This window comes from Apostichopus japonicus, chromosome 16, assembly GCF_037975245.1.
Source record: "Apostichopus japonicus isolate 1M-3 chromosome 16, ASM3797524v1, whole genome shotgun sequence".
Classification (NCBI taxonomy): Eukaryota; Metazoa; Echinodermata; class Holothuroidea; order Aspidochirotida; family Stichopodidae; genus Apostichopus; species Apostichopus japonicus.
This window is the reverse complement of record NC_092576.1, coordinates 42,370,858-42,384,522: the sequence shown is the minus strand read 5'-3', so window position 1 is coordinate 42,384,522 and position 13,665 is coordinate 42,370,858. Positions and strand designations below refer to the sequence as shown.

Here is a 13,665-nt window from a genome sequence, read left to right as displayed (position 1 = left end):
GGAAATTGATATTATGAATCTTTGGTAGTTGGATAATAAAAAAACAAATAACAAACTTGGCTCAAACTTTATACTTCTATTTCTGCTGAATATTTTTCTATATAATTTCTGTTCATATCGCGCTATTTGATATAGTGCTCGCTTAGTTGGTTTTCTGGTAACCAAGGAGAATGTTTATGGTTTTTCAAAAACAAAAAAATTGTAGCAAAATGATTGATTTGAGAACTACAGATGTTCCTATTCGCCATGATTCTGTCTCTTTTGGTTCGGTTCTGCCGACTTGATGCCCGTTGAATATATGATATTATATGATATTATATTATATTTCCCAAGTGTCATGGAATTAATCACTTTTCGCTTGAAGTTTAATACCAGTTTCGGACAAGATAAAACGGATCTATTAGTAATTTGCTTCATGATGACCTCTGGTAATTAAAATTGATCTAAATATGCCACATATTTTTCATTTCAGAAATCACGGATGAATCGGTCCAACTTGTCACAGTTTCCATGGCAACGTCACACTTAGAATCTGTTATTTTGTTTTAAGAGGGAGATCACAGAGGTCAAAAGGCTTGAGTAAAAAGGGGGGGTGGGTATATTAGGGGACAGGGAAGTTGTGGGGTCAATCAAAATTGTAATCTTAGTAACATGATTAAGTTATAGAAAATTAAAATTTATAGTGTTTCCAGACTCCGCCTTGGCTTCGGAGACCCCTGGATACACAGAGGAATTAAAACTTCACGACAATAATGTAATTATTCTTTATTTACAAATGTGCACATCCATGGTTACATGGGTGACAATAGACTGGATATATGCCTCCCAACCACTCCACCCCATTTTCCCTTCAGTACCCTTTATGCTCCTGTTAAGAGAAATCCAAATTCACATAACGCAGAGGCGTATAGGAGGATAATTGTAATTGGGCGTACACTGTACTGGCTGGAAGTGCATGGGGCGGTAAGGAGCAGGTTCCTACAGGTAGAATAAAGATGAAGAACCGCGTTAGCTGCAGTATGTTTTTAAGAGCCTGGTATAAATATATCTAATCATATTTATGAAGACATTCATTACAGTTTGCCGCCTCCCTCCCACTCCCCCACCCCCCTCGCAACTCATGAGTCCCAGAACTTACTATATTTTGCAGTCTGTGTACTATAAACATGTCTCAGATCATAATATATCAATTACTCTATAATTGAAGAACCATATGGTACGTTACATCCGATTCATATAGGAAAACGAGAGGGACGATATTTATAGGGGTGTGGTTTATAACGATACACAAGTAATTTGCTGCGTCGAAAAAAAAATAAAAGTACGGAAGCCTGTAAAGACCATCATAGTTTATTATCACAAGGGTTGATATAGGAGCATGTACCAGTTGTCAACTTTCAACGATCGAAAACAGCCTCCATGCATGATTGAAAAGAGTAATGAGACACGTAGTAACAAAGGGGCGTGTCGTTTAAGTACATTTGACGCCATATATGGTAATGACTTCATGCACGATTATTTATATGTAAATATATGCATAAAAAAAAATAATAAAAAAAAATTATCATCATAATTATTAATTTTTTTAATATTTATATAAATATATATATATTTGGAGGTTACATGTGACTAAGATCATTGTTTTGTTCCATTTTCATCAGCAAATTCGACATTTTACAACCGGTCTTCTCCAGAAGCTGTTAATTTGAAGATGAAGGTGTATCTATTTCTCGCGGTCTGTTTATTGTTAAGTTATGAGACTTACGGAGCCTGCTACCAACAATGTAAGTTACAATTATTTGTGTAACTTTGTTAATTAAACGACATTCAGTTATATTTTTTATATATACTATTTCCTTTTTTCTGATATAGGATATATTATATTTTCCTTATTTAAGAAAATTTGGATTTAAAATTAGTTCCTCTATTGGTATTTGTGTGGACTAAGCTAGTTATAATGGTATAATTCCAACTTCAAATAAAACTTCAGCCTCTTTAATGTATCATATAACAAATGTAGCCCCCTTCCTAACCACACCCCCCCCCAAAAAAAAAAAACAGCCGATCCTCATGACCTATATCAGTTAAAGCCGTTAAAGGTGAGTACCCGTTAAACAGTTAAAACTGAAATGTGATATAATTTCTTAACATGTGTTACATTTATGAACAGTTGCTACTGAGGACTTACAAAACAGAAAATACTAAACACAATCCTATGCATAATGATCGACTGGACTAACCAGACTGCTCTTAATGGTCTTCGTCAATAATTTCGTCCACATATTAACAGAAAGTGAATGAAACTTTACTGAAAAAAAACGATTAAAATCTGCTATTTGAACCTTTCTTATACTAGGTATACTTTACTAGTCAAACATAGGGACAGTTGTATAGACTCCTAACTAGTCGCTATTTTGAAACAGCATTTGTATAATGAATTCGTCTGCTAGTAATTTTCCCACAGTAGCATCTGCTGACAGGTCTAACATGTGTTACGGTGTTATAACACAGTACAGTATACACTGATTAACGGTTGTCTCATATTCACAGTACATCAAGCCATGTACATTGGGTGCACAGTAGCATCTGCTGACTTGTCTAACATGTGTTACGGTGTTATAACATACTTCAGCTGATATTGATTAACGGTTGTCTTTCATTCACAGTACATCAAGCCATGAACATTGGGTGCACAGTAGCATCTGCTGACAGGTCTAACATGTGTTAAGGTGTTATAACACACTTCAGTTTATAATGATAAACGGTTGTCTCTTATTCACAGTAAAAACTGATCAAGCCATGAACATTGGGTGCACAGTAGCATCTGCTGACAGGTCTAACATGTGTTACGGGGTTAATAACACACTTCAGTTTATACTGATTAAAGATTGTCTCTTATTCACAGTATAAACTAATCAAGCCATGTATCTTAGGCGAGAAAGAAAGATTGCGCACACTCACATTCTTTGAGGTGTCATTCCATTTCTTAACAAATTAAGCAGACAAATGTTTGAAATAAATTCACTATTTCACTGTTAATGTTATAGCCAAATCAAAATGAACAATATAGTAGTATAATCGACTAATCTCACATTTTAAAAAGGTTTTTGGTCAACATTTCAATTTACTTATCTAATCAAAGTTATAGGAAAACAAAATAATTCGCTATTGAATTCAATCTTAGGTGTTTTTATTGTGAATCTCACACAAACTTCACAATACGCAAAATCATGTTTTTTTGTGTTCGTTTTCCCGGAAAATGGGAAATTCAAAGTGCAACAAAAAAACACATTTAAAGTGACCAAACACACAAAACGAAATGGACGTTGCTCATTGTGTTGGCGAAATATTTCATTTTCACAATTGGTTGCAATTTTCTTTAAAAAAATTCCTTTTCAGTAATAATTTCGTCATCTACGTAATTGGATGCTTGTATCCCAAACCTCTCCCCCTTTTCTGGATTTTTTTTTTGGGATCGTACACAGCGACGGTTTTTTTTTTCTCGCAAAATTGAATAGGTTTATAGATTGCATACCATTTCAAGTTTGGGTTTGTTGCATATATCTGTTATTTCTACTTTTACTATAGCATTAGAATCATAGAAAGGTGAGGAACTGTTTCATACTGTCAGAAGGAGTGCTTTGAAACATGATAAGAGAGGACAGTATAGAGTGGTATTAGCATTAGAATCATAGAAAGGTAAGGAACTGTTCATACTGTCAGTAGGAGTGCTTTTAAGCATGACATGATAGGACAGTATCAAGTGGTATTAGCAACTGCAACACTCTAGCGATTGACTAGATGAAATATATTGTACTTGGAAGTATTATCTATATCTTAACTGTTCCCAAATCCACCAGAAATTGTGGAATGTAAGGTAAAAAATATCAACCGTTTGACAACAGCAAAGAAGAGAAAGAAAAAAACAGGAAGAAAAAAACAACATCATGGGATTCAAAGTGTGGGACACAAAATATTCTGTTTCTTTTTAATCAAACCTGTTTTACCTCGAAGTCAAACGATAAAAAAAAAATCGTAAATAAGATGAGTAATGAGTTCTCAATTATGTGTAAAATTTGAGGATTATGGTTTTGACAAAAATGACGTTAGGAAAGAAAAACTCGACGCAGAATGGTTGCTTTCCGTCAAATCACGCTGGTAGGAGTAGTTTTAGTAGTTTTTAAAGCGACACAATGTAATATATTAAAGCTTACTCCAGACTGAATATATATATATATATATATATATATATATTCTATTTTTATAAACTTTATTTGGTGTCGTTGTAAACTAGAGTAGTGATCTTTTCAGTTCTGCTGGCTTTGTTCAAAAGTGCACATTGTACACATCATTGACAAACGAATTTAAAAATGATCAATTTATATGGTTAGAAAAGGAGCATAATTCCCGTAGTTCGTCGTCTTCCTTTCTAATTTCTTTACCGGGTCTGCTTAAATTTGATTTCTGACAAGTTACGTCACAATTGATGTAATAATACGCACGGATTACACACCTTATACCGATTCACTGTGACCACTTTCATTTGTTAGGCTTTGAATTCGTTACTTCCATTCTCAAGGGATGCCTAAAGACATATTCACTAAAATCAGTTTAATATCAAGGAAAACGAAAAACCGAGAGCTGTACAACTGGACTCAGATTTGCGCATTGCACGGAATGTTTCGGGGATAAATATATATATATATATATATATATATATAGATATATATATATATGTATATAAATATATATATATATATATATATATATATATATATATATATATATATATATATATATATATTGTTTATATGTTTCGGGGGATACCGTCCACAGACGTGAAGTGTATAGCGTTAGATTTGTTCTGGATCATGCTGACATTAAAAAGTGCAACAGCAGACACACGTTACATTTATCAACTGTTTCGCACGATCTGCTCTAATTAGTGTTTCTATTTAATAATGCAGCTTCATCTCTAACTGGTTCAATGATGCGCTTCATTAATTGTTTCAATTATAAATTTACACCAAGAGGAATGTTTACACAAAATTAATAAAGCCACCCACGGTGGAAGAATAAAAAACAAACGAATGTTGCGACAAGATTAATTTAATCTAGAATCTGGCACGTCCTCTAAAGTTAAATTATTATTATTTTTTGTTGTTTTTGTCTAGGGTTGATTGAACCCGGCGATGAAATGTGCGAGCTGGAATCAACTTGGGAAGATAAGGAAGCGTGTTTGACATGTCACTGCGAGAATTATGGTTTCCTCGCTGTGTGCTGTGATATGTAAGTCGCAGATTACATATTTCATGATATGTTTCATAGTCCCGTACTTATTCATCCAATCAGCTCCACATTGGCTGGTACATGCATAATATCAAGTATACCGTTGTTCCTTATATATCTTGAATGAAATATAAAATTTCATTTCATTTCTTCCGATTTTATATAAATAGTAATACTTGATATTCGAATTTTTAAATGACTACATGAATTTTACCAAGTACCACTGCTGGCTGCCTGATGTTGTCCTTGGTTTATTGTAAATTTGATGCTATATATGTCAATATCAGAATCTGTGATTTGATGCTATTGGTAATGTAGTCCTACTGTTTCTTGTGATTTGATGCTATTGTTATTGTAGTCCTGCTTTTTTGTGATTTGATGCTATTGGTAATGTAGTCCTGCTGTTTTTTGTGATTTGATGCTATTTGTAATGTAGTCCTGCTGTTTCGTGTAATTTGATGCTATTTGGTAATGTAGTCCTGCTGCTTCTTGTGATTTGATGATATTGGTAATGTAGTCCTGCTATTTCTTACGATTTGATGCTATTGGTTGTCAAGTTCTGATGTTTCTCCTAGTTGATGATATTGGTCTATTAAGTAATACTGTTTCTTGCGAGTTGATGCTATCGGCAAAGATTGGTGTTCCTTGTTAGGTAAATATACATGAGTATATCAAGTATTGCAGTTTCTGTTCATTAAATCTTTTCGAATATATTGCTGTTTCTCGTGATTTGATATTATTGGTAATGTAGTCATGCTGCTTCTTGTGATTTGATGCTATTGGTAATGTAGTCCTGCTGTTTGTTGTGCGTTGATGCTATTGGTTTATCAAGTATTGATGTTTTTTGCGAGATGATGCTATTGATGTATCACGTTTTGATGATTCTCCGAGTTGATGATATTGGTGATCTGGAATTTGATGCTATTGGTAATGTAGTCCTGCTGTTTCTTGTAATTTGATGCTATTGGTAATATAGTCCTGCTGTTTTTTTGTGATTTAATGCTGTTGGTTTACAATGGCACCATCTGTTTCTTGTTAGGTGGATCTATCGGAAGTACTAATATTGTCGCGAGTTGATACTTCTGGTATATCAAGTCCTGTTGTTACCTATGTCAGCCATTTTGTGTCTCTGAAGAATGAACAGTCCAGTTAATACTGTTTTACATCTGTGGATTCCGTCAATATATGCAGCAATACTCCGCGCTAGATAAACTCATCGCTGCTTCAGAAGTTATACCACTTTCTACGCGTGTCTCTCCATGTCATGAATATATGAACATGTATATATATGTCTAGCGCCCCCTTCTTGACATTTAAGTCTTTGAAAATATATATATATATTGTTTTACCTTTTCATTTGGATTTTTTTATACTAATTTTTCTTCTTGTCATTGTTTACTTCTAGGAACCCAAGCCCAGTCATCAGCCAGCTCACCAAGCGGAAGATATGTTAGCTGCATCAAGAAAATTTTCGTCTGGAAAACGCCCTCACTCTGTAAACAAAAAGAGGAAAAAAGATAGAAGAAAACGTTGAATTATGTAAAAGACCTAAATTACTAAGTGGGAGAAGGGTTGAATATTAACGAGAATGAAAAGTGTTCATAATCTGCCTCTTCTTTTCTCCTTTCTTAAACTCATCACATTTGAAGAAAAGAAAAATGATAACTTTCCTTTGAATTCCTTTAAGTTTAATTTTCTTTTTTTTGAGTTTATGTAGTAGACATATCTCTTGTTTCACTTGCCATATTATTTTTCTTTTTCCAACCACTTGCAAGAAAGCGTGCAATGCTTAGCACTTAAATATCGATAACTTAACTTAAAAACATGAAAAAAAATCAATTACGTGTTAATTGGTTATTGCTTGATTCACTATGCGATTAATTGTGGTATAAAAGTTGTCGAGAAGACGAACCGAAATAAATCTGTTCTTTATTCTTTGTAACAAGAAAAGATGCATTGCACTATATATCTAAAGAAAACAGTACTAACTTTAGGCGACATAAATCAACGTTTGGGCACTAATATGTTATAAATTATGGAACGCGAAAAGGGCAAACTTATTTCGTTGTCTAAACTAAGTTTGTTGTTGTCTAAACTAAAGTTGTTGCTGCTGTTTTACCACGCTGTTGCTCAAACTCACGTTGATGTCTAACATTCCGTTGTCTAAACTTACGTTGTTGTCGAAACTTACGTTAAACTTAGTAACGAAATAAGTTTTCCCTTTTCGCGTTCCATAATAAATAACCACACGATTAATACGATTGCTACCCCCTCCCCCACCCCTCCTCCACAGTCCCGTTCACACTGTAACCTCTTTACAAACACCGGAGAAAGGACATATCCAGATGTAAACCAAACTCCAAATTCATGTCCTGGCTCTTTTCTAAAGTAGTTCACTTTCAAAACGTTGCTCAAACGCATGCGCGAATAGGCAGCTATCCCATAATATAAGTTTCAGGAAGTGTAACACGTATATCGAAACGAAGATATTCTACTATGTAGTCCTTGAAAATCGCCATCATAAGATATTGTTAATTGAATGTTATCTTAACTTTAGGAGGTGCAACTCCATGGGTAGTATGTGATGTGTTCACGGTAAGAGTTCTCGAAAGGGTTGACTCTGACGCAGAATGCATGTGAAATGTTAAAATGCTACATGGACGTATACTTGAAGAAGGAATCTTCGTATCGATATGTAGACTTATTTCACTTGAACTTACTCAATGTGGTAGTGTACACTTTAAGTGAACTGATTCTGAGTGATACTTTCACTTGGACTTACTCAAAGTGGTAGTGTACACTCTAAGTGAACTGACTATAAGTGGCACTTTCACTTGAAGTTACTCAAAGTGGTAGTGTACACTTCAAGTGAACTGACTCCAAGTGGCACTTTCACTTGAAGTTACTCAAAGTGGTAGTGTACACTTCAAGTGAACTGACTCTTAGTGGTAGTGTATACTTCAAGTGAACGGACTCTAAGTGGCACTTTCAATTGAAGTTACTCAAAGTTGTAGTGTACACTCTAAGTGAACTAACTCCAAGTGGCACTTTCACTTGAAGTTACTCAAAGTTAAAGAACCTGAGCATAGTGTCAGAAAGTTATGCCAATATAATATGATGAAAACTTTATTTTTGGTGTTGAAAATATAACCACACGGACAGTTTACAACAAGCGTACACATTATTATACACCTGTTGTCGGATTATGGATATCTTAAATCCCCAGCATCATGTTAATTATTTAAATTTCACATTAAGTATTCAATTTAAGACTGACTTCGAGCCGGACGAGATCAAAACGTTAGATAGAAAGCAGTTTGGATAGTTATTCTAATATTTGGATAGTTTGTATGTTTTCCTACATGGAAGTAAAATAGTATGCTTAAATTGATGTAGGGTGGTGGGATGCCAGGTCTCCCCAAGATTAAACTTGATAAAGTCCCTTATATGTGATATATTTTGAGTGACATGTTTATTTTGAGTTAAAGGTTTCAAATCCATGACCTGTATTTGAATGCATATACATAATGAAAGCTATTGTATGTCAAGTGATAAACGTACGAAAGTCTATTAGAATTTGGTATTACATATCAATAACTTGTGATTTGCACATTATTAATTTGTTACAACAATATATGGATCACAAGTTATTAATTTGTCAATACAAATTATTAATTTCTTATTACATATGATTGACTTTGTAACTAAAATGTATTGACTTTATTATAACAAGTCTTTAATTTGGTATTTGTCATCACACCGCAAACTTCATACCCTTCTCTATGCTGCATAACGAATAATAAAATGAAATACACAATCATTTCGTGGACGTGCACAGTAATTCCACAGTAGACGAAAGGGGAGGAGTGGGTGAGGGTTTGGCGCGAGGGAAGGGAGGGGAGGGGAGGATAGGGGAGAGGAGAGGATACTTCTTAATTCTTTCGACTGATGAAGGTAAAGGCATATACCTTTATGGACGGGCTCGAAGAAATAAATTTGGGCCTGGGCTGGTTGGCGTCATCGCATATGGTTTCGGGACGTCCTCGTCCTTGGTCCGGATTAGGGGTCTAATCCTTCCCAGACTGCATGTAAATCTCTCGACTAGACGTGTTTCCCAAACTGACGATGATCACGGAGTGATTGGGAGGATGGAGGAGGAGGGGTGAATGGGGAATGGGGAGGACATGACCCTAAGTAACTATAAATCTTAAGTAAAAAAACACCACTCTATGATTTGTGAAGACCGAACTATTTATTTATATATATTTTTTTTTATATATTTATTTATATATATATATATATATATATATATATATATATATAAATATATATATATATATATATATAAAACTTTGGAAACGCCGCACAAGTATATACTAGAACTTATATGCACAAAACACAGCTTACTCTGCCAACCACGCAAAACACAACGTATGTTAATAATAAGTAACATATAGGGCAAATTATATCACGGTCATTTCTTTCATATTTCGTCAGACAATTTCTTGACGTCCCTGTATCGGCCCTGATAGGTGATGTGGTGTCCTCTCCCCACACCCTCCCCCCGCCCACCGGCCCCATCCTCTGCACCGCAATGGCTACATCAGTGCGTGTCAGTCACGTGACAATGATCAAATCAAAAATGTTTACTCTAATTAATTGACACACCCGACAATTCTAACCTTTTCGTGATCTTAAAGTTGTCCGAAATCGAGATAGTTATCCATAGACGTTGGATATCCTGCCCGGATCCAGAATTGAGAGAGGGTGGGATGACTGAGGGGGCAGGGGTGGTGTTACAACCACACCGCTTTCAACCCCACACAAAATATACAAATAGCAAATTTGTACAACGTATATATAACTAATTGTACCTCTAATTTATGGTATCGATATGACTAAAAATTGCCAAATTTCCACGTATAAAATGTAGTCTTTCTTTGGGTGAGGACCATCACATTTTCTACATTGGACTCGGCTTCATCGACTTCCTCCTTTATAAATTCCTTTATAAATTCCTTCATAAATTCCTGGATAATACACAACAATGGTCCGCCTGCGAAAAATGGCCAACATGGTATACATATACCTCATGCCACACAAGTTGGATTATTTAAAGTGTAAAACAGTGCAAAAATAACACAGAGAATATACTACTTACAACAATGTAAGTGCATATTGTGAATATCGACAAACTGAAATTGAAGACAATATTATAATGTATGATAATTATATTAAGCAGAAACTTACGGGTATCTATATTGTTTCCGAGAATTTAACCATGAAATCAAAGAAGGATCCTGCAACTTCAATGGATTCGTAAGATCTCCAACATTATATAAAACCACGTAAAGTACATTGTATTTCATTAATAGGTAACTATATAAACTCACATGTGTATTTGATTAATATGTAACTTTATACAAACTCACTGTTTTAAAAACCATTGTCGAGAGACCACACTCAAGATGAAGTTGCTTCTTGTAATAGCGGTATGTGTGTTGTTTGCCTGTAATGTCTACGGTGCAACTTACTATTACGGTAAGTATAATATTTAATACATCGTGTTTATTGTTATATTTCGTCAATAACGAAATTTAAGAAGAAAAATTGAAAATTGGAAAAAATGGAAAATGCTCTCCGAATGTATTTTTAATCAAAATCACTGTTTGTTCATTGTTATAGGAACATTTTATTTTTGTTTGACTTTAGTGTAAAGGTAAGTCCAGTATAGCCATTAATATTTAGTTCTGAGATTTCGATTTATAATGTATAAATCGTTTAATTCTAGTAAAAAACAGATACTGTCTTTGCGACTGAAGTTACAGACTTCAACCATGGCTACTAAAAACCGACTCCGTCAGAAAACTTCGAAAACTACAACATTGACATTCTGTTTTACCCTTACATATTTTTAACTGTCAGGTTGCCCACATTTTCCGTTCATAAATTCTTCCTGAAGTGTAAAACTAGATTTGTTTTTAATAATTGCCCAAAACAAAAGGAAAACGTATCTTCTCTTCTGTTGTTTTTCGTGTTGTGTATACAGAACTTCCTGACGGAGTGGAGTGTGAACAATCTTCGTGGGTAGATGTGGACAGATGCCAAGAATGTTATTGCAGTGGTGGTAAACAATATTGCCATGACATGTGAGTTGAACACTTCATGTTTTATCTTTCGTGTTAATTTGATTGATCTAGTCAAAAGCATTAAAATGCATTAAAGCATTTAAGAGAAAGTATACATCCCAACACCTAAATCCCAATGCTGATATGTCGATGTTAAACCAAGTGTAAAGTAGCTCCAGTATTTAGATTCGCCTGTAATTTGATATAAAGTCAATGTAGCTGCTCTATCGATGATATTTCTTAAATTATATTTATATATAGTAGTGTTGTTGCTCATGATTACATATCAAATACCATGGTTATACATACGTATGGAATATTGACGTGCTCTTCGTATCATGATAACATATCAAATACCATGGTTAGACCTACGCATCAAATATTTCAGCGCTCTTCGTATCATGATGACATATCAAATGCTGCTTATGATTCTAGAGCTAGTATTTACGTTTCGCACTTGGAATTAACGTTTCAAGTGATGTTGTTCCATGAACCCTGCGCATACCTCAGCGTCTTATATGTGTTTGCAACAGCCTGTTGCGTACATACAACAACGTGTAACACGTTACTACCACATACATTGGACAATGACCTGATCAAGGTGTGTGTGTGATTGCGTGTGAATATCCAATACGTATTAGACCAGGGAATTATTCCATTAAATCTCCCTGATTAGACTAAGGTATCAAGTAGCCTATTACACGATCGGTCCCCAAATTGCAAATAGGAGCTTCAGTTTTCTGGAGATCAATCTATCTGTCAGGGCAGAATCGCATGCAACGGATAAGATTATAACACAAGTGTAGCTTATAACGTAACGTTCTCTATTTCTCACAGTTATCCAAACGAACTGGCTGACTTTCCCAATTCTTGGAAGTATGAGCGAGTTCTAAAAGATTGCCGATGGAAATTTGTACGCAAACCTCGGTGGCAAATCCAATGTGAAAGAATTCCACAGAATTAATAACCAACAATCATGCTGCCTGATGGAGGACATGGAGGGGCGTTAAGGGGGCGGGGAGGGGGTAAATGATTCGGATGGTGATTGGGCAAGGGTGAGGAGTAATATCGACGTGAGCCTAATTATAAAGGGTGCATATCGCATGTTGTAAATTGCGTGGTTATTATAATGTCAAAGTAAACACAACAATAATTATATCATGTGTTATCTATCTTAACCTATGTGTCAGTTTATCATGTTCATCATGTTAGTCACACTCCATATTGTGTGTAATAAGAATTGCCCTGATTGGGTAATAGCACATACATTATTCCTATATATATATATATATATATATATATATATATATATATATATATATATATATATATATATATATATATATATATATATATATCACTTGTAACCAAACAATTTTGAAATTTGAATGCTTAAGGTGTTCTCAAAACGACTCAATGTTCAATACATGACATATGTACATATGGTTTGCACCATATGTAAATTTGTATACATATAAGACATAAAGACCAAATACATTTTGCTGACATAAAGGAGGGGGGGGGGGTTAAGATGTTCTTCTGTTGCTTTCTGACACTTGTTCTTGTGCAAAGCCGTCATACGGATTAATGTAGTGACCGTTATATATATCCTCCATGGAAGTTATTCATATACGCAGCATATGACCAGGGCATAGCCGTTACCACTTAGAAGTGGATTTACTAGACAATGTTGTCTTTACATGCTGAAGTTATGGTAACACTGCACAGTATTCATCCGCTATAAATATTGCTAGAAAAAAGTAGTTCCCGGATAAAACCTTAACTCTGAATATATCATCAGCGCATTTAACACTTTGACACGAAGTGAATGGAGTTTGAAAAACTTGATTGGGTATTAATAAAGGTGGTTGGATGTTTTTCTTTGTTTAGGTGGGTGGGGTTGGTGGGGGTTTGAGAGGATTATTCCGATTTGTCAATCTGTACGTTTTCTAAGACTTTTAAAAACACGGGAGACATTTTTTGTATAAACTCAAACTCTATAGTCTCTCAAATAACATTTGTAAGTTTGAAAGTGTCTTGCCTTAGTCCAAATGTCACTGCCCTCTCTATCTGTTGTCTATAATGAGTACACACACACATACACCTTTGAACTCATAACAGAGCTATAGAAACGCATACCATATGTTATGTAAGTAAACACTACAATAACGATGCCATAAAAAATGATAACAGGCTCGTATCATTTGGGCGTATCCCTATCGAACCATGACGTCAGAACAGTTCCCAG

General features: G+C 34.8%; 1 long non-coding RNA gene across 1 annotated transcript; it reads left to right on the top strand.

The window, feature by feature from the left end:
* The first annotated feature begins 10,556 nt into the window (after window positions 1-10,556).
* Window positions 10,557-12,574, top strand: LOC139983634 (uncharacterized). Its single transcript, XR_011798779.1, has 3 exons — window positions 10,557-10,830; window positions 11,339-11,438; window positions 12,255-12,574. It is a non-coding gene; the product is annotated as an uncharacterized lncRNA (long non-coding RNA).
* Window positions 12,575-13,665: the final 1,091 nt, after the last annotated feature.